Consider the following 23,643-nt stretch of genomic DNA (forward strand, 5'->3'; position numbering starts at 1 on the left):
ATTAATGGGCATAGAAAACTATCACATCTGTAATAATGCAGGAAGATCTGCAGCGGATAGGCACTTGGTGCAGGGAGTGGCAACTGACCCTTAACATAGGCGAATGTAATGTATTGCGAATACATAGAAAGAAGGATCCTTTGTTGTATGATTACATGACAGCGGAACAAACACTGGTAGCAGTTACTTCTGTAAACTGTCTGTGAGTATGCGTACGGAACGATTTGAAGTGGAATGATCATATAAAATTAATTGTTGCTAAGGCGGGTGCCAGGTTGAGATTCATTGGGAGAGCCCTTAGAAAATGTAGTCCATCAACAAATGAGGTGGCTTTCAAAACACTCGATCGACTTATACTTGAGTATTGCTCATCAGTGTGGGATGCGTACCAGGTCGGGTTGACAGAGGAGATAGAGCAAATCCAAAGAAGAGCGGCGCGCTTCGTCACAGGGTTATTTGGTAAGCGTTACGGAGATGTTTATGAAACTCAAGTGGCAGACTCTGCCAGAGAGGCGCTCTGCATCGCGGTGTAGCTTGCTGTCCAGGTTTCGAGAGGGTGCGTTTCTGTATGAGGTATCGAATATATTGCTTCCCCCTACTTATACCTCCCGAGGAGATCATGAATACAAAATTAGAGAGATTCGAGCGCGCACGGAGGCTTTCCGGCAGTCGATAATCCCGCGAACCATACGCAACTGGAACAGGAAAGGGAGGTAATGTCAGTGGCACGTAAAGTGCCCACAGCCACACACCTTTCGGTGGTTTGCGGAGTATAAATTTAGATGTAGATGTAGATGTAGAATTAGTACTGGAACGGGAAAAGTTTTCTGGACTGAAGTCAAAGACCAGGTACCGCCGATATCAGCATTTCTGGTTGACCCACTCGCCGAGAATGACTTTCTCGACAGGCTGCAAACTTATGTTAAGAGAGGTCTAATAGACCTGAAGTAAAAGGGGAACAGGTTTCAAATACTAGTGTATGTTGACAGTTTTGGTCAACGGGATGTAGAAATTCCGCGTGGAACAATACTAGTCATTAGCGAAGAAGTTACACAAATAGAATTTTCGAACCAGAAACAGTGTCAATAGAAAAGACGTAAACAATAACTTGTGAGAAAGATTTTTGCACTAGCACCATCGTTAAGAAATCAGTTGAAAGAGAAGTTGGCACATTTGGCGGAGTCAGAGCAAAATCTTTTATATCCAGTTTTAGAGGAATATGTGTGCTTAGCCGGCCGTTGTCGCCGTGCGGTTCTAGGCGCTTCAGTCCGAAACCGCGCGACTGCTACGGTCGCCGGTTCGAATCCTGCCTCGGGCATGGATGTGTGTGATGTCCTTAGTTAGGTTTAAGTAGTTCTAAGTTCTATGGGACTGATGATCTCAGCTGTTAAGTCCCATAGTGCTCAGAGCCATTTGAACCATGTGTGCTTATCCGAGGAAAGTCAATACTTGCCAGAAACTGACCTCGTACAACACGAAATTCAAACAGGAGACGCTAGAGCAATAGCGCAGAAGCTGTGTCCTTTACGCCATCAATTACAATGTGTTATTGATAATATGATTCAACAGCAATTGGCTGTTGGAATAATTCAAGTCACTGCAAGCTCTTGGGCCAGTACGGTTGTGAACGTGTCCAAAAAATCAATCAATAGCTGGAAAACCTATCGTCTATGTGTCAATATGAGAGTAATAAGCAAGGTTACCACGCTTAGACACTTACTCTGTACCACGTATCGACGAGACATGAGACATGTTAGGAAATTGAAAATACTTTACCACCCTAGCCATGCGTTCTGGATATCATCATATTCCGAATACACCACAAGACAAACCTAAAACTGCTTTTGAGATCCCATCTGGATTGTATGAATTCTTACAGATGCCTTTTGGTCCAAGAAATGTGCCTGCCACTTTTCAAAGGTTTGATGATTTGTTATTGAGATGTTTAAAGCCATCAATGTGCCTTGTGTCTAGACAACATCATGATTTTTGCGAAAACAGTGGAAGAGCACGCTGAAAGATTGGTCTAGATTGCAAAGTGCACACTTGAGTTAAAAACTAGAAAAATGTTCTTCGGCAGAGTCTTAGGTTCAGTACCTGGGGCACATCATTAGTTCAGACAGAGTTAAGACAGATCCTAGCTATCTGTTGCAGTGTATCATTTTCCAACCCCAATAAATGTCAAAGAATTACAATCTTTCCTACGTTTAGCAAACTATTACGGGCGTTTTGTGCAGGATTATGCTACAATAGCTAAACCTTTAACAAAATTACTAAAGAAAGATGTAGTATTTGATTGTACTGATGAGTTCGAAACAGCAATGAGGAAAATTAAAGAAATTGTGACTTGTCTACCTTTACTATCAGAAACATTAAACGAAGTTTTGCATCACCTTGGTTCCGAGACTTCCAGAACCTGCACAGAAAATTGAAATACAGATCAACATAAACATTGTTTCTGCTGTAAATAGTCTTCACGTGTGTGCCGCCGGATGACGTTGTGCAAATCCCAGAATATTTCCAAGGAGCAACTGTCCGACATCATCAGGTGGTTGAACCTCACTGGTGGCTAGATACGACTGACAAGATCCGCCTGTCGACGCCGCTGTATATAGAGCACGTGCGTGAAGATTGCGCAGGCGCGGGAACCACGCATGCGCATAAATTTGCAGATAGATGGCGCCAGACTCAAACGCCCTCTGCCGGGAAACGCAGAGCGACCGTTCTGCGCGTGCGCTGACGCCGTGTTTACTACATGCTGCCAAGACGGGTCTATTATCGAAAGCTCTTTGCTTCCTCGCCATGATTTAACAGCAGTCAATGCAGGGTTCCAGGCTGTACTCAATTGAAATCCCGCATCCCTGTTGATAAGGTTATCAGCTGTACGGATATGTATTGCTTCCTTAATGACGCAGTCCCAGAAAGAGGATGCTGGGGATAAAACTTCCGTCTTTTCATAAATCATGTGATGTCCTGTGTTCAGACAGTGTTCTGCAATTGCCGACTTCTCCAGTTGGCGTAGGCGTGTATGACGCTGATGTTCATCGCAACTTTCTTGTACTGTGCGACATGTCTGACCTATAAATGCCTCCCCACACTGACAAGGAATCTTGTACACACCACGTTTCCTCAGACCGAGATCATCCTTAACCGAACCTAACAGGTTCCTCAGTTTTGCAGATGGTCGGAAAACACACTTGATGTCATATCTTTCGAGGACTCTTCCGATTCTTGACGACATGGCACCAAAGTACGGCAAGAAGGTCAAGATGGTGGGTGTCTTCGTATCTTCATTCTGCTCCATAGATTGAACTCGCTTGGGCCTGAATGCATTACGTATCTGTCTCTCAGAATAACCGTTTTGACGTAAGAATGTCTTCAAATGTTGCATCTCACCCGGCAGGCTTTCAGAGTCAGATACCACACACGCTCTATGAACTAGCGTACGTAATGCACTACCGCATTGTGCTGGATGATGGCAGCTTGTAGCCTGCAAATATAGATCTGTATGCGTTGGCTTGCGGTATACGCTGTGTCCCAAGGTTCCATCTGCTTTCCTTCGTACCAAAACATCAAGAAAAGTAAAGTGCCATCTTTTTCCACTTCAATAGTGAAGTTAATATTCGGATGGAGCGAATTTAAATGTTGAAGAAACTTAGGTAGATATCTAGTCCGTGTCGCCACACCACAAACGTATCGTCAACATACCGCAGAAAACAAGAGGGTTTGCTAGTGGCTGACTGTAGTGCTTTATCTTCAAAGTCCTCCACAAAATAATTGGCCACCATAGGAAAAAAGGGCTCCCCATGGCGACACCGTCCACTTGTTCAAAATATTGGGCTTGAAATAAGAAGTATGTTGAAGCAAGCACATGTTTAAATAGTGCAACTATGTCCTCCTCAAACTCGCGTCGACATGCGGATCCTGTCAGTCGTACCTAGCCACCAGTGAGGTTCAACCACCTGATGATGTCGGACAGCTGCTCCTTGGAAATATTCTGGAATTTGCACAACGCCATCCGGCGGCACACCCGTGAAGACTATTTACAACATATCCGCCGGGAAAGCCTGAAGAGTCACATCATTTCTGCTCTTTTTATTGCTTATGAAAACTACACATTGCATGTTGTTTCACCATACAGCGAGACCTTCAGAGGTGGTGATCCAGATTGTAGGACACTCCGGTACCTCTAATACCAAGTAGCACGTCCTCTTGCATTGATGAATGCCTGTACTCGTCGTGGCATACTATCCACAAGTTCATCAAGGCACTGTTGGTCCAGATTGTCCCACTCCTCAACAGCGAATCGGCGTAGATCCGTCAGAGTGTTTGGTGGGTCAAGTCGTCCATAAACAGCCCTTTTCAGTCTATCGCAGGCATGTTTGATAGGGTTCATGTCTGGAGAACATGCTGGCCACTCTGGTCGAGCGATGTCGTTATCATGAAGGAAGTCATTCACAAGATGTGCACGATGGGTGCGCGAATTTTCGTCCATGAAGACGAATGCCTCACCAATACACTGTCAATGTGGTTGCACTATCGGTCGGAGGATGGCATTCACGTATCGTACAGCCGTTACGGCACCTTCCATGACCACCAGCGGTGTATGTCGGCCCTACATGATACAACCCCAAAACAACAGGGAACCTCCACCTTGCTGCACTTGCTGGATAGTGTGTCTAAGGCGTTCAGCCTGACCAGGTTGCCTTTGAACACGTCTCTGGTTGAAGGCATATGCGACACTCATCAGTGAAGAGAGTATATGCCAATCCTGAGCGGCCCATTTGGCATGTTGTTCGGCCCATCTGTTTCGCACTGCTTGGTGCCATGGTTGCAAAGATGGACCTCGCTATGTACGTTGGGAGTGAAGTTGCGCATCATGCGCACAGTTTAAATCGTAACACGACATCACGTGGCTGCCCGAAAAGCATTGTTCAACATGGTGTTGTTGTCAGGGTTCTCCGAGCCATAATCCGTAGGTAGCGGTCATCGACTGCAGCCTTGGGCAACCTGAGCGAGGCATGTTCCTGTCTCTCTGTGTTCCCTCCATGTCAGAACAACATTGCTTTGGTTCACTCCAAGACGCCTGGACACTTCTCTTGTTGGCAGCCCATCCTGGCACAAAGTAACAGAGCGGACTCGATCGAACCGCGCTATTGACCGTCTTGGCATGGTTGAACTATAGACAACGTGAACTGTGTATCTCCTTCCTGTTGGAATGATTGGAACTGTTCAGCTATCGGAGCCCCTCCGTCTAATAGGTGCTGCTTATCCATGGTTGTCTATATCTTTGGGTGGGTTTAGTGACATCTCTGAACATTCAAAGGGACTGTGTATTTGATACAATATCCACAGTCAACGTATGTCTTCAGGAGTTCTGGGAACTGGGGTGATGTAAAACTTTTTTTGATGTGTGTGTATCCAGATTTTGAAGAACCTTTTATTCTTTCGATGGACAAATCAGATTATGCTGTCGGAGATGTTTAAAGTCAGGAATATAATGGTGAGGGGAGACCAATTTGTTACACATCCAGACAAATGAACTCAGCAGAAATAAATTACAGTACTACTGAGAAGGAGTCGCTAGCCCTCATGTTTGGAGTCAGTTACTGTAAGTGTTACTTTTATGGACGTCAGTTTGCTGTGGAACACGCTGGATTAATATGGATGTTAAGTTTAAAAGAGCCCAGTAGTCGCTTGACTAGGTGGGCATTAAAATTGTCAGAATATGATTACACAGTTCGGCACAAGACTAGTGGTGGAGACGTCGAGAAAGCGACGTTAGAAAATATACACAAAATTGTCTGCCTTGTGCGTAAAGAGCGCCTCTATCAAAGACTAAAGTTCCTTTACAAACATTACCAGAAGCATCGGAACCATTTCAAATTGTGGCTCTGGATATCTGTGGTCCATTTCCACAAAACACTAAGAATAATAAATATATATTGTCTATTATTGATCACTTTTCAAGATACTTAATTTTGATACCACTATCGGATATGACCTCTGAAACTGTTGCTTGCGCCTTTGTCAGTCACTTGATCCTGCCTTTCGGAAGTCCCGACGCAGTAGAAGGCACAAATTTTATGCTAGCACTGTCCTTACAAGTTTGCAAAATGTTGCAAATCAAAAAATGGCGAACTACGCCCTTTCAGGCTAAAGCCAACAGGCGCCTAGAGCGAAAGTACAAGACTATTGTGCCAATGCTATCGCGTTATGTACGAAAGACCCAATTAGAATGGGAGAGATATGTAGGATTTGTCGCCTCAGGTACAATAGTCATGTCCATGAGGCACGAGGTACTCCCCATACGGATAAGTCTATGGGAGACCCATGAATTCACTATTGGAGATTGACAAATTTCCCCCTGATCTCAACATAGGAGCAGTGAAAAGACTAGCCAGCTGTATCAAAGCCATATGGAACCAAATTAAACTCAGTAATTTCAAAGCCACACAAAAACAGTTAGAACGCAGCAACAAAGGCACTAAACTCCATCAATATAAATGCGGTGATTTAGCATTAGTCCCAAATTCCGTGGTAAAAAAGGGACGAATTAAAAAATTCACTCCTCGGTACGAGGGCCCCTTCTCTCTATTGCGCATCACCTCCCCGGTGAACGCCGAAATTTAGTTACCGGATCGTACTACAACAGCACACGTAAATCAGCTAAAGCCGTAACACGGACCAGCTGTGCCGCCTCAAGCAGCACCGCCTGCTCCAACTCTTAATGTCACTCTCATGGGTAAAGGTGTCACCACAAGAAAGCAGAAAAAGAACAAAGATTGGGTGTTACCAGCACATCCTCGCTGTGCTTTAAGAAACAAGCATCGCTACGCCCTTAGGTCCAAAGACTAAATGAGAAAGATGTTGTGATAAAAATATCACATCAGGATAAGAAAGATAAGAATTATTTACTGTTTTGTTTGTATCTAAAAATGTACACTCCTGGAAATGGAAAAAAGAGCACATTGACACCGGTGTGTCAGACCCACCATACTTGCTCCGGACACTGCGAGAGGGCTGTACAAGCAATGATCACACGCACGGCACAGCGGACACACCAGGAACCGCGGTGTTGGCCGTCGAATGGCGCTAGCTGCGCAGCATTTGTGCACCGCCGCCGTCAGTGTCAGCCAGTTTGCCGTGGCATGCGGAGCTCCATCGCAGTCTTTAACACTGGTAGCATCCGCGACAGCGTGGACGCGAACCGTATGTGCAGTTGACGGACTTTGAGCGAGGGCGTATAGTGGGCATGCGGGAGGCCGGGTGGACGTACCGCCGAATTGCTCAACACGTGGGGCGTGAGGTCTCCACAGTACATCGATGTTGTCGCCAGTGGCCGGCGGAAGGTGCACGTGCCCGTCGACCTGGGACCGGACCGCAGCGACGCACGGATGCACGCCAAGACCGTAGGATCCTACGCAGTGCCGTAGGGGACCGCACCGCCACTTCCCAGCAAATTAGGGACACTGTTGCTCCTGGGGTATCGACGAGGACCATTCGCAACCGTCTCCATGAAGCTGGGCTACGGTCCCGCACACCGTTAGGCCGTCTTCCGCTCACGCCCCAACATCGTGCAGCCCGCCTCCAGTGGTGTCGTGACAGGTGTGAATGGAGGGACGAATGGAGACGTGTCGTCTTCAGCGATGAGAGTCGCTTCTGCCTTGGTGCCAATGATGGTCGTATGCGTGTTTGGCGCCGTGCAGGTGAGCGCCACAATCAGGACTGCATACGACCGAGGCACACAGGGCCAACACCCGGCATCATGGTGTGGGGAGCGATTTCCTACACTGGCCGTACACCACTGGTGATCGTCGAGGGGACACTGAATAGTGCACGGTACATCCAAACCGTCATCGAACCCATCGTTCTACCATTCCTAGACCGGCAAGGGAACTTGCTGTTCCAACAGAACAATGCACGTCCGCATGTATCCCGTGCCACCCAACGTGCTCTAGAAGGTGTAAGTCAACTACCCTGGCCAGCAAGATCTCCGAATCTGTCCCCCATTGAGCATGTTTGGGACTGGATGAAGCGTCGTCTCACGCGGTCTGCACGTCCAGCACGAACGCTGGTCCAACTGAGGCGCCAGGTGGAAATGGCATGGCAAGCCGTTCCACAGGACTACATCCAGCATCTCTACGATCGTCTCCATGGGAGAATAGCAGCCTGCATTGCTGCGAAAGGTGGATATACACTGTACTAGTGCCGACATTGTGCATGCTCTGTTGCCTGTGTCTATGTGCCTGTGGTTCTGTCAGTGTGATCATGTGATGTATCTGACCCCAGGAATGTGTCAATAAAGTTTCCCCTTCCTGGGACAATGAATTCACGGTGTTCTTATTTCAACTTCCAGGAGTGTATTAGCAGGACAGAACTGAGTGCAACAGAGATGCATGCTGTTACGCTATAACTAAAAAATTTCCAAGGATTGCTTGTGCTCTTTTATGCTTATTGTTGTGTCATGTTATAACATAAGTCGTAGTGTTCAGCATCAGTGGCTAGACCAGAGGGAAATAATAAGGTTTAAGACATGAGAATTAATTGATAAGTGAGCTAGAGAATTAACGGTTTTTGAGTCATGTAAATTTCTGCCAATTACACGAAAACGTGGAAGTATGAGTAAGTTTGTGATACAGCAGTCACAAGTTACGTAAGTTAGACATAGGCTACCACTTATATCTGGCCATGAACAGAAAAGCTAAAGAGATTAAGTTGTTACGAATCCACGGTAACGTATTGCTTAATTTTAATTATTGCAGCCCCAGCGAGACACTACACCTCCTGCGTGAAAATTCATATGATATTGCAGGTAGGTTGAATAAATAACCTCTAAGGTCATTATTGATGACTTACGGTATAAAAGAGTACCTCAAATGTGGAGATGTCACGCAGAAAAGTGCAGGATTTCAGTAATCGTCATTGACGTTTGTCATTAAACATTTTCGAATAAGATTCAACCCGCTAGATTTCACGATTACTCATAATACTAATACGGTTTGTGGAGCTCACTAACGACACGGCCAGCCGTAATCAGGGCCGAACACCGAATCCACTAGACTCAAAATCGCCTTCCCGCTCACTGAAATAATGTGCGCGAAACTTCTGGCTTCTGACTAGCCGAGTGCAAACGTAGCCAATCGTATTTCGATTTAGATCCATACAACCTGCATTTTTGCACCTTAACCAATCCCAACCCGAAGCTACTATAGACAGATTTATAAAATAATAAATTCCAGAAAAACAAATAGGAGCAAACTAATCCCTTCTTTAAATGTCTGAATTACTCACATACGTTTTTCCGCTTCCATAGTACCGTAAACTGGCTTCTTAAAATTTGCATTTCCCTCGGTGTATGTGACGCGTATACATGATGCAGATCTACGTTTTCATGCTTTTTATTTTATTTTTTAAGTCATCAGTCTTCTGAAATTTTTGATGCGGCACACCACCAATTCTCTTCCTGCGCCAACCTTTTCATCTCAGAGTAGCGCTTGCAACTTACGTCCTCCTCAATTATTTGCTGGATGTATTCCAGTCTCTGTCTCCGCTACAGTCTTTACTCTCTACAGCTCCCTCTAGTACCATCTAAATTGTTACCTGATGTCTTAACAGATATCCTAGCATCCTGTGCTTTCTTTTCAGTGATTTCCATATATTCCTTACCTCGTCGATTCTGTGGAGCACCTCCTCATTCCTTACCTTATCAGTCCATGAAATTTTCAACATTCTTCTGTAGCCCTATTCCTCAAATGCTTCGTTTCTCTTCTGCTCTGGTTCTCCCTCCCACCTTCCATGTTTCACTGCCATACGATGCTGTGCTCCAAACATACATGCTCAGAAACTTATTCCTCAAATTAAGGCCTATGTTTGATACTAGTAGACTTCTCTTAGCCAGGAATCCCCTTTTTGCCAGCCCTAGTCTGCTTTTGATGTCCTCACTGCTTCGTCCGTCATGGGTTATTTTGCTTCGTTGATAGTAGAATTCCTTAACGTCTTTTACTTCGTGATCACCAACCCTGATGTTAAGTTTCTGGCTGTTCTCATTTCTGCTACTACACATTACTTTCGCCTTTGATTTACTATCATTGTACTCATTCCACTGTTCATTCCATTCAGGAGAACCTGCAGTTCTTCTTCACTCTCACTAAGGACAGTAATGTCATCAGAGAATATTATCATTCATGTCCTTTCACATTGAAATTTAATTCCAGTCTTGAACCTTTCTTTTGATTCCGTCATTGCTTCTTCGATGGTCTGATTGAACAGAAGGGGCGAAAGACTACATCCCTGTCTTACACCCTTTTTAGTCCGAGCAGTTAGTTCTCGGTCTTCCGCTCTTACTTTTCATTCTTGGTTCTTGTGCATATTGTATATTACCCGTTTTCCTCTATAGCTTTTCCTGCTTTTCTCAGCATTTGGAACATTTTGCACCACTTCGCATTATCTAATGCTTTTTCAAGGTTTACAAATCCTGTGAACATGTCTTCACTTTTCTTTACTCTTGCTTCCGTTATTAAACACAACACGAGAACAGACTTTCTGGTGCCTTTACCTTTACTGGAGCCAAACTGATCGTCATCTAACACACCCTCAATTCTGTTTACCATTCCTCTGGATATTGTTTTTGTCAGCAACTTAGATGCATGAGCTGTTAAGCAGACTGTGCGATAATTTTCGCACGTGTCAGCTCCTGCAATATTCGGAATTCTGTGGATGATGTTTTTTCGAAAGACTGGTGCTACATCGCCAGATTCATATATTTTACACACCATATTTAAAAGTCGTTTGTTGCCCCTATCTCCAATGCTTTTAGAAATTGTGATAGAATGTCGTCAATCCCTTCTGCCTCATTATATCTTAAGTCTTCCAAAGCTCTTATAAATTCTAATCTTGGATCCGCTGTCTCTTCTATCTCGACTTCAGTTTCTTCTTCTCCTCACAGAGGCCCCCAATGTACTATTTTCACCTACCTGCTCTTTCCCCTGCATTTATCAGTGGAATTCCCATTGCACTCTTAATGTTACCATCCTTGCTTTTAATTTCACCGAAGGTTGTTTATGCTTCTTTGCACCTACGTTTTTCTTTTCAACTTCTGTAATTGTCCTTGTTATAGATGTCTATTCCTCTTCAACTGAACTGCCTACTGAGCTATTTATTATCGCAGTATTTATAGCCTCAGAGAACTTCAAACGTGTCTCTTCACTCCTTAGTATTCCGTATCCCACTTCTTTGAGCATTAAATCTTCCTGACCAGTCTGTTAAACAGCAGCCTACTCTTTACCATCACCAAATTGTGAACTAAGTCTAAATTTACTCACGGGTACGCTTTACAATCCACTATCTGATTTCGGAATCTCTGTCTGACCATAATGTAATGTAATTGAAAACTTCAAGTATCTCCCGGCCTTTTCCAAGTGTACCGCCTCCTCTTGTGATTCCTCAACAGATTAGTCGCTAATACCAGCTGAAATTTACTGCAGAACTCAATTAACCTTTCTCCACTCTCATTCCTAGTACCAAGTCCATATTGTCGGGTAGCCCTTTCTTCTTATCTTTCCTCTACAACCGCATTCCAGTCCCTCATCACTATTAGATTTTCATCTCACGTTACGTACGCAATTACCCTGCAATATGAGGGTATACCTGAACTATCGTTGTCTGTATTGGTTTCCTGTCGATTCTACTGAGAACAATCCTATCACTGAACTGTTCACAGTAACTCATTCTCTGCGCTGCCTTATTATTCATAACGAACCCTACTCCCGTTATACCATTTTCTGCTGCTGTTGCTGTTATCCTATATTCATCTGCCTAGATATCTTTGTCTTCTTTCCATTTCACTTCACTGACCCCACTGTATCTTGATTGAGCCTTATCATTTCCCTTTTCAAATTTGCGAGCTTCCATACCTTGTTCAAACTTCTAAATTATTCTCATGGTCACCTCCCCCTCTGCAGTCCCTTCCTAGAGATTTGAATGGAGGAACGTTCCAGAATATTTTGCCAATGGAGATATCATCACGACTTTTTTCAATTACAGGCCACATGCACTGTGGATACATGTTGTGTGTCTTTAATGCAGTGGTTTCAGTTGCCTTCTGCATCCTCAAGCTGTTGATCATTGCTGATTCTTCCGCCCTTTTAGGGGCATTTTTCCATACCCAGAGCAAGAGAGTGCCCTGAACCACCGTCCGCTCTCTTTGACAAGGCCGTTGCAGAAAGAGCGTGACTCCGTACGCTGGATGTCCTCAGTCGCCATTGTAGATGATTTTTATTCAAAATTAAGCAGTGTCGGGATTCTAGCTCGGGACCTATGACGTTTTAGTTATTAATCGAAGACGCTATCCCTAGGCCACGAGTGCATTCTTACGCTTTAATACACTCAGTTACTTACGCTTGCAAAGATTCACAAGTGACATACATGCCACACTTCCTACTCCATTCACTCAGATAATAAAAATAATGAAATTGGAATATTTGGCAGATATAATAATGTCAATAAAGATAAAAGTACTACGTAAAATTTCAGTATGTGTCTTTTAGTACATTATTCAAAGGTTACATACAACGTAAACCTTCTTCATTGACTCTTAAGTAAAATTTATGAGTTTTTCATAATGTCACTTGGTCATGAAAACACTACATTTTGTGTTTTATGTAATTTCGTGTACTTCTAAAAGTGCTACAAATACGAGACTGAAATGAACTCAGATGATAGCTATTGCCATAAGAGAATGCAGTAACATGCCTCCCCCATCTAGCGCCTGGAAGGAGTCAGTTTAATTTCGTAATAATGAACGTAATGTTTCGACTCTTGTAAGGTGGTGATACTACTAGGCTGGGGACACAGGCTGGCTCACGCACGGAATATTTCTCACGACGGAGTTTGCGACTTATTGCATGTATGCAACTACAAAGCATAGGACTCAATATGGACCGTAGACACAGCTTCTAAACACGCCTACTAGCATCATAAATAGCATTCTGTTTCCGGACATGGCTCCCTATCGTTAAATTCTTTTTCTAGACACCCTGTGCACTTCTATAGCTACTCTGGTGTGCCTAGTGGTACTGTGCACATTTTTTGTCCTAAAATCATTCAAGCGGCTGTGAATGCGACTACGTACTGTTGTTGTTGTTGTGGTCTTCAGTCGTAAGACTGGTTTGATGCAGCTCTCCATGCTACTCTATCTTGTGCAAGCTTCTTCATCTCCCAGTACCTACTACAACCTACATCCTTCTGAATCTGCTTAGTGTATTCATCTCTTGGTCTCCCTCTATGATTTTTACCTCCACGCTGCCCTCCAATACTAAATTGGTGATCCTTTGATGCCTCAGAACATGTCCTACCAAATGATCCCTTCTTCTAGTTACGTTGTGCCATATACTTCTTTTCTCCCCATTCAATGCCTCCTTATTAGTTATGTGATCTACCCATCTTCTAGCGCTACCTATGTCGTACCCAGTTTTTATACGAGATAAACGCTGGTGGGAGCAATCCACCGTTCAGAATTTCTCTAACAGCGGTTAAAGAAATTTACTCAACACAGTTTCGACATAACAACGTCGCTCTTCTGCAAAGACCTCCATTTAATATCCCCGACCATCTCTTATATGCTTTTCATACGGGCTATACCAACCGATTGCTACCCAGGAAGTGTGAATCTCGATTCGTTTGGTTTTTGCTATTATGATGACCGGGTATGTGCTCCACATGCTGGAATAGTAGTCCACAATTAAGTGAATAAGTTAAGGCTGAGTTCACCCCTGAAAGGATACTCGTCGGGATGGAGTAGCGCATAATTATGATTGCGACCGATGACTGTAGCGTGTTCAAAGATTTTAAGGGCATTACATCGATCCAACATTGTGCCTGAGCCACACCACACCATACCACACCATAAAAACGAGCATATTTCACACTGCTGGACTTACCGTCACATGGCGAGAAGTGAGAACAGGTAATGCACCCAGAAATATTGTCCTTCTAGATATGAGTCGGTTGAGGGATGCATTCGGCCCTGACATCGTTTTTATGGATGACAAAGCGCGAGCGCATAGAACAGAGCGGCTGGAGCAGCCTTCGGAACGAGAAGATATTCTGCGAATGGATTGGCCTGCTCGTTTCTCTTACTTAAACCCAAGTGAGCACGTGTGGGACGCACTGACAAGACGTAATGCAGCACGTGAACTTGTACCAACAGCCATCCAGCAGTTGGTGAAGGAGTGGAACGCACTACCATAAAAACGACTTACCAGTCTTGTGGTCAGCATAGCAGCACGTTGCAGAGCGTGGTGATCACACAGCCTACTAAGAATCACGTCCTGCCCTTTTTGATGTTGAGGAGACCATCATGAATCACGGTGACTTCAGTGTGATTATTGTCTTTGAATAACAGTGTCATTTCAATTCATGTTACTGCGTATTTCTTTTAGTTACCTTCTGCACAGTGCTGTAGCAGTTCTTTCTGTGGTACAAGTTTAATCGAGTTTTATTACTTGGCAGTGACAAATCATGCTAAAGTAGCTGTCGTGCTTAAGGTTTGTACTCCAGTATATTAGAATAAAGGTGAAGACGTGGGTAGCATTATTCAGTTATGTATTTCTTGTCGGTGATTAGAAACAGCCTACAGCCTGCCGTAAAAAGAAAGGGAAACATTTATTAGCATTCATTATGGATTTTGTCGGTCCATTGTATGACTTGTGAAGTTTGACATCAATTGTATAGCTGATCTATATGATTCTTGTGGAACTACCATTTCCCTATTGTTTTTTTGGACAATATAAAATTAATTTTCTCAGATTTTTCGTTTACATCTTTATTGCTGTATAGAAATTACTTTGTCTACCCATACAGCCATGCTGGTTTCTTAATTTGTACTGATATGAATGCCTCTTGGCACCTAGCCCCATTTTCCTATTTGTTTTGAAACCAAAGCACTTATCGCTTTGCAATGTGCGCACCTACTATCTTTCATGAGATTTTCAGCAATTTGCTAAGGATGCAGTGACGCAGGTCCTGAAACACAACCTGTGTAGCACTGTGATAATTTTCAGGGCCACTACATTTCTGTATTACTCTGAAATGTTATCCGTAATGCATGGCAAGCACATTGGCTCTTCATGACTCGAACCTGTAAGGCAAGATTCAATAAACGTTTCTTCTTTGTTTAGGCGACATGTGTATGTAATGTTCAATCTATGCTACATATAAATGCTTTACCAAAAATCAATCAAATAGCGATATGCGAAGGTTATATATGTCACTGCCTCAATTTTACAAGTGAGACTGCTCTATCCAGGGTTCCACATTTGAATGTTTGGTACAAAATTCTTTGAGTTAATATTGTTTCGTTCCGGGAACGCCACAATGTTTGATCTTAGGACACACCCTGGGATCTAGCAACAGACGGCCGTCAGAAACTTTGTTCTTTTATTCTGTCCTCCTGCGTTCTACCCAGTTCGTAAACAGAAGCGATTTGTGCTCTTCTCCAGTCAGTCTCCATAGCATGAGCGATTTCCCGATAAGTATAAGTCAGAAAAGGAGCTGATGCGGTGGCGTGTTCAAAGTAGAATCTAGCAACGATTCCGTTCTGACATGGTGCCTTGTTGGCTGTGAGTAGTTGTTTGTCTATATCGAGGGTACTTATTTCAGTATCTCTCATTTGCGAGAAAGATGAGTAGGTGCCACAATTCATAACGAAGTGGAAATCAGTCTCAAACTGTACCAGCTCAGAACATAAAAGATAACAGAACATTTTTCCTGAACCGAAACCTAACCAACAATATTGACTGTTCTACTAGTTGCAACGTTCCATATGTAGAGAAATTAGTGGCTCATTGAAGCTGCGAGACCCTCAGTCGAAAAAAGATTTGACGTTGTTCGAATGTATATTGCTGGTTATTTAAATTGCAGCACTATTACGGTACTATGCAAAAACAATAGTGTTGCATACAGGTGCCTTATGCAAATGATAAGCATTTCAGCTCGCCCACACAATATGTATACAAGAAAAGAGTACCCTGCTGGTCCCAGTAATGCTGTGAGAGGATCGTGTTTTATGCCTCCTGTAAGAAAGACTTACGTCAACGAACAGTGGCAGTGTCATGATTCATTATTATGCAGCGTTATTTCTGTTCGCATTGGTCGAGATCCCACGAGTGTGTAGCAAATATGGAGTTGTTGGGTTCAGGAGGGCCTTTCCCAACGCCATTCAGGTTCTCAGCAGCGCACAAGACTAGTGCCCGAGAGGTCAGAGATATTATTTGCTCGGCGCTGTAGGGTCTCATAGCCACATCAAGTAACTTGGGCCAGTAAACTAGATTCCTTGCAGCGAGACGAGTTTGTATCTACATGGACAGTAGATCGAATGTCACCTGTGAAGGATAAACAAATCGATACTATAGAGTTACTGTCCAAATATCACTAATTTCCATGGAGATAATATTCTAACAGGAAAAAGAAGCCATAAAACTTGGCAGTATATGGTGAACGGTTCCACAAAATCTATAGGTAACTTTATCTTCAGCATATGACACTCTATAGTTAACTACTGTCTCTGACAAGGGTTATCACTTTCGATCACATGTGAACTTCTATCACGCCCCGTTTTCGCAGTGTTTATGTCTCTCTGCAACGTCAGACTTTCAGTCGGCAAGACTCAACGGAACCGTCACCTACGCAGCTCTGGAGGACACGTCAGAAATTCCGTGCTCCACAACCATACAACCCAGTAGCTTCACCAGCACCTACTTATTTCTATACACCATAATGCTGCTGTTTTAATAGCTAGCATTGCAGATCATAGTGAACACTTTGCTAAGCGTAAAATAACATCTCAACGAAGATGCAATGCTGCACGACGTTACGCTTGTTGTTTATTACGATATTAATTACGAGAATAAAATGCATGCTTTCCTTCAGCATGCCGGCCGCGGTGGTCTCGCGGTTCTAGGCGCTCAGTCCGGAACAGGGCGACTGCTACGGTCGCAGGTTCGAATCCTGCCTCGGGCATGGATGAGTGTGATGTCCTTAGGTTAGTTAGGTTTAAGTAGTTCTAAGTTCTAGGGGACTGATGACCATAGATCTTAAGTCCCATAGTGCTCAGAGCCATTTGAACCATTTTTTTCCCTTCAGCATAAATTTTTGGTTGTTCCTATAATATATTTCGTCCATTACAACCGTTTCATTTCTGTACCTAAAAAAAGGGTGAAGCAAAGTTATATATACAATGGAAATGGAACTGAGCTACTATGAAAAAGAGTTTAATTTCCCTCCTTTTATCTTCAGACCCTGCTATCGCTCGCTAATCAAACCACGATAAATTACTTCCTCTTTTAGTTTATGCGAAATAGATCGTTGGTACACAAACGACTTTGATGCGAAGGTGCTACAAAGTAGAAATGTTTTCTCTGGTGACCACTTTTGCCGTATTCCTTAAGGGAAGGCGTGGCGAGTCAGTCATCTTTTTCGGAGTCTGGTTGAAACTGCATCGTCATCATACAGCGCTGCAAACCTCGCACGAAGAGGTGGCCTGCCTCGCTCATTTTGTTGCCTCCACCGGATCTTATTTTACTGTAAAATTAGTTTAGGGCACTAGGAACACAAGCTCATTATAGCATTGCATGATATCCCCAAAATAAGTGCAAATGAAGCGAACGTGCTCTTTTCACTTTTAAAACCCCGTGGTGTTTGTAACATATGACGTGTGTATATATGTGTGTATGATTGCCTAATGTTATCTGCCCAACGGCATTTTCGCGTCTACGATTGATTAAGCTGACTCTGCCATTGACAACCTACATCTAGGGATTTCCATAAAACGAAGTGTCTTGCTATGGTTTTTACTTCACATTACTTTAGAACATCAAACCAATCATTCCCATCGGGATTCTATTGGAATGAATCGCAATGTGCATACCATAAGCTATCTAGACCAAATTGAGATTTTAGACCCATTGAAGTACAGACAGCAGTTGTACTGCACCGAGGAGCTACTCGATGGAGCACTGGCCGCTTTTCAGACGACGTACGCGGCATACCTGCAATTCTCTGACCACACAGTGCACTGAGTATGCCGTTCACAAATTCCCTGCGCTGAAAATAACCTCAATACAAAACAGAACACAACAGAAGATTTCTCTTTCCTTACTAGCTAGGGGAAGAACCTCGACTCAAGTATTATTCACACTTCAGTGTGTGTCAGACTCCACAAAGACCTAAAGAATCGTCAGTCGAGTAAACTGAATCTTAACGCTGTCACGGAGAAACGACTTCACGTGCTGCCTGTGTCGAAAGCAATACTTCTCAAAACCTTACGGCTAGATTCTCCAATATGACTCTCGCCAGAGAAGTCTCTAACTCGATTCATGGTGGTAACTGTGATCAGTAACTCCAGGCAGGGATGTGCTCTTGCCCGATACCTGGAGGGAAGTCCTCGGTCATGTCATACTCTGCTCCCTCCTGGACATGCAACGCCTGCATTTGCGCTCAGGCGACGGATCACAGTATTACCTTCCGCTACATGGATCATGAATCTGCCGACCAGTCATCTGAAGCTCATACTCTTTCTAGAAGATGTTCTGGAAGGTTCCATTTCCCGTCCTAGGAACTTAGCACACGGCCAATCAAAAACATGTCTCTGCTTTACGATGGGAAAGATGCCCCAGCACTTCCTGTGATTCCCTGGAGGTCAGCTTGCACCCTTCGTTTGTGACCTCAAACATTGTTTCACACTAAAAGGATGTCCTTTTGCCTTCTTCCTGCCCTGATGCTGTTTCTTCAGGTATGCTATTCCGAAATTTTTTCCATCCCGCAAGAGAGAAACCTCCCACCTCTCTGTCCACACTATGGCGTTTCACCACCTCCAGCATCATAAACTGCCACGCTCTGCTCTATCTCAGGGCAGTAAATGTCTGCCCCTGCAGAACACGGTCAGTCTCTTTCCAAACCCTATTTAGCCGAGAGCAGCTTCCCCGTGGTCCACGTCACCTTTCTGTCATGTTCAGCCCAAATTAACTCCCAGACATGCAGTACAACATAAATTGGTAGTACGTGACGCTAGCCAATATCAGCCAATGAAATGATTAATAATGTGACTGTGTCCTGTAAACATAAATGCATGGCGGTACAATCTTGCTGCCTTACACACTGTGTTGTCTGAAAGTTTATGCAGAAAGTTATGTCGATAGCTCTATAATTGTCATACAGTTATGCTGTTTTTGTTGTGGTCCTCAGCTGAAAAAGACTGGTTTGATGCAGCTGTCCACACTACTCTAATGTGTGCAAGCCTCTGCACCTCTGAATAACTACTGCAACTCACATCCATTTGAATCTGCTTATAATGTGCACCTCTCGGTCTCGTTCTAAAATGTTTACCCCACACACTTCCTTCCATTACTGAATTCGTCATCACTTGATATTTCAGAATGTTTTCTGTCAACCGATCCTTTCTTTTACTCTAGTTACGACACAAATTTCTTGTCTCCCCAATTCTGTTCAAAACGTCCCATCTAAGCATTCTTATGTAGCAACATTCTATAAAAGCCACTATACTATTCTCTTCTGAACTGCTAATCATCCACATTTCACTTCCATACAAGTCTACACTACAGACAATCACTTTTAGAAAAACTTCCCACCACTTCAATTTTGTACTACACATTAAACAGCTTCTCTTTTTCTGAAATGCCTTGCTTGATATTGCCAGTCTCTGTTTTATGGGCCGGCCGGAGTGGCCGAGCGGTTCTAGGCGCTAAAGCCTGGAACCGCGTGACCGCTACGGTCGCAGGTTCGAATCCTACCTCGAGCATGGATGTGTGTTATGTCCTTAGGTTAGCTAGGTTTAAGTAGTTCTAAGTTCTAGGGGACTGATGACCTCAGAAGTTAAGTCCTATAGTGCTCAGAGCCATTTGAACCATTTTGTTTTATGTTCTGTCGACTTCGGCCATCTTTGGTTTATTTTGCTGCCCAAATACCATAACTCATCGATCATTTTTAGTGTCTCATTTACAAATCTCATTCCTTGAGCGTCACCTGAATAGCTGACTACATTCAGTTCCCCTTGTTTTACTTTTGTTGATGGTCATCTCATAACTTTTTATCAAGACACTACGAATTCCATTCAAGTGTTTTTCTTAGTTCTTTCTTGCCTCTGGGAGAAATCCAAGGTCTCCAGGAAGCCTGATACTTTTAGTCCTTCTTACTGAATTGTAATTCCCTTTACAAACATCTCCTTGGTTTCTTATATTACTTGCTCGATGTACAGATTGAATAACATGAGGGATAGGCTACAAATCTATCTCACTTGCTTCTCAACTACAGGTCTCCTTTCTTGTCCTTCGACGTTTATAACCGTAGTCTGATTTCTGTACAAACTGCAAATAACCTTTCGCTTCCTGCAATTTATCTATACTGTCCACAGAATTCCAAAGATAGTGTCGTCAAACGCTTCCTATAAATCTACAAATGCTATAAACGTAGCATATCTTATAAGTCGCAGGGTCAGTACTGCCTTGCGTGTTCCTACACTTTGTCGAGACGCAAATTGTTCTTATTCGAGCACGGCTTTCACAGATTTTTTCCATTTTTAGGATTCCGTATCTCAATCGGTAAAAGCGGTACCCTATAGGACCACTTGGTTGTTCCTTCTTTCTGTCCGTTCGTTAAGGCCCGTTTCTCTCAGGTACGAGTAAATATATAAAGTAGAAATTTATGCCAAATACTACTGTCTACAGTGCGTTGGTGGTGTTAAAACTTTAAATTTCAGGTCAACGCAATCAAAAGATACGGTAATTTGTGCCACATATTTTGATACTCGTAAACTGATTAATCAAAACCTGTAGATGAACTATACATAGTCAAGTTTGCACGTAACCTCAGAGCGAAAATCCTACTCGCACGTGTCCGATGTTTTCTTTAAGAAATACGTGTCAGTATTTTGCAACCATGCCTTATTAAACCTGTCAGCTCTTTCCAGCCTTGAAACTGGAACTGTTACATTGTTTTTGCAGTCTGTATGTATTTCAACTATCTCGCGTATCTTTCACACCAAGTGTATAATTTTGTCATGGTTGGCTCTCCCGAGCATCTCAATAGTTCTACTCGAAAGGTTTTGTCTCGATTCTGTTTCGACATAGGTCTTTCAGTGCTCAGTCAAATTCATCTTTCAGCATCGTGTCTGCCATCTCACCATCATTTACTTCCTTTACCCTTTTTTTTAAATTTCTGTCAAGTTCATATCCCTTGTCCCAGTAAGTAAATAATGTAATGAACTGTATACTCGAAGTACGCATACTCATTAGGGAAAGTGTGTCTATAACTTCGAAGATTACGTGAGCCTCGAGGTCCTCTTAACTGTGTTTTCTTTGCACGGTGTTGTAAAAATATGTAACCATCATATTTAGTCTTGGCTTGTGTTATAAGATTCTCTGAGAGATTGATGCGCCGCATCACCCATGGAGACGCCGCCATTAGGTGATGCTCCTCGCAGCTTTTTCCCGAGTTCCCGTGATGGAGAGGGCAAGACGTTACCCACGATTACCTCGGGCAGGCACTCCCTCCTCCACATAACTGTCGGCCCAAATCTTTGCCACACTTCAGCCGGCGCCGAAGTTTCGGTGCCCTCTACTTCGCCAGCCTATGAATATTTAGCTCCCCGCCGAGCCGGAGAGTTTATCAATGCCCTCTGGACAGGCCCACGTCGCTGGCGGCGAGGCGATTACATCTGACCGGCTACCGCTCCATTGCATATTAAAGACACCCCCACTTTCCGTAATACGCTATGTGTCTGTGGTCGTTCGAAACATTCCACATACATTATTTGGAATACTCCGTACAATCACCACAGCTTTTTGTTTCCGGTATTACTTTTCTGTCTACATCAGAGGGGTTTTTACGTATTCATCATTTTTCTATTAAGAATCGGTCGTAATTTAGTAAGGAAGACGTACATGGCAGACATGCACGATACGGAAAACCGAAAATATTTACCATGCTCCCAATATGCAAGTAACAATGGTGCATAAGGCGTTCTAATATTACTGACCTCAGTATCTAGTGATACTTCTGTTTTGATAGCTACAAGAGAGACAGGCAACCAAGAGTATAGGATGATGGCATCACCATCAAAGCGAATGGAAACTTGATAAACAACAAGCCGGAAGTCGAAAACATTTTGAATAATCATTTTTTAAATGTTGTAGAGAAAATAGGATCTAAATGTTCGTTAGAAGAAGCAAGGCAGTTAATGGAAGCGGCCTTACCCACACCATTTCATACAATTGAAATTCCACCAACCTCTCCTTCTGAAATTAGGAAGATAAGAAACTCTCTTAAGAATAAAAGCTCACCTGGAATTGATGGCATTTCCAGCAGGATCGTAAAAGCTTGTTCCCAAGAGATAAGTGAGATTCTTAGCCACATATGTAATAGCTCCCTGAAGCAGGGTATTTTCCCAGACAGACTGAAGTATGCCATTGTTAAACCACTGCATAAAAGAGGAGATACGTCTGATGTCAACAATTACCGCCCAATATCTCTACTGACTGCCTTATCCAAAATTCTTGAAAAAGTAATGTATTGTAGAGTAGCTTCACACCTTTGTAAAAATTAAGTTTTAATAAAATGTCAGTTTGGTTTTCAAAAGGGTTTTTCAACGGACAATACTTTCACTAATGAAATATTAAATTCTCTGAGTAACCGGAAGTCACCCGTTGGCATTTTTTGTGATCTATCAAAGGCTTTTGATTGTGTAAATCATGGAATACTTCTAGATAAGCTCAAGTACTCTGGTATGAATGGGACAGTGCTCAAATGGTTTAAATCATACCTAACTGGAAGAGTATAGAAAGTTGAAATAAACAGTTCACGTAATATGCACAAAACTGGTGATTTCTCAAACTGGGGAACAATCAAGAATGGTGTGCCGCAAGGTTCGGTCTTGGGTCCTCTGCTGTTCCTAATATACAGGGTGTCCCAGCTATCTTGTCCACCCATAATATCTCTGGAACAATAACAGCTATTGGAAAACGACTTTCACCGGTATCAATGTAGGGCTAGGGCCCATGAATGTACATACTTGGACACATTCTAAAACGAAAGCATGACAAAGCACATACACAATGACGTTGATTGCATCGCAATATTCCCATTACATCCCGAGATATTGAGACGTGAAGTTGACGCTTGAAATACCCGACATGCGCTGCTAGCGCACGTCCTGAGGCTCAAGCGAGAACCCCATGTTGCCCGTAATCGCGATGTGATTGACATGTGTAATCACAATTCCATACTTATCAAGAGGTCGGAAACAAATAATACGGTCTGCTGCCATCCTGCATTAACTTCGTACATTCCAGCAGGTATATATCCCATAGGATAAGGGTGATGCGGTTCTGTAACATATCTGTGTACCGCAACGTTAGTCACAAAGTTAACTTCGCTTATCGTTAATCCGTTACTAAAAAGGTAATGCCGTTCAAAGTTAAAACTTTACTTTACTGTAGATCTAGTGCAAGTGACAGTTAATCATTCACTCATATTAGTAAAATTCATGTTGATGGTTTTAGTGAAACGAGCAAGTGGACTAAAAGTTTTACCGTTGTTTAGGTAAAAAGTTTTGATTTGGGAAGTTCAGGT

Source organism: Schistocerca cancellata, chromosome 4 (assembly GCF_023864275.1).
Source record: "Schistocerca cancellata isolate TAMUIC-IGC-003103 chromosome 4, iqSchCanc2.1, whole genome shotgun sequence".
Classification (NCBI taxonomy): Eukaryota; Metazoa; Arthropoda; class Insecta; order Orthoptera; family Acrididae; genus Schistocerca; species Schistocerca cancellata.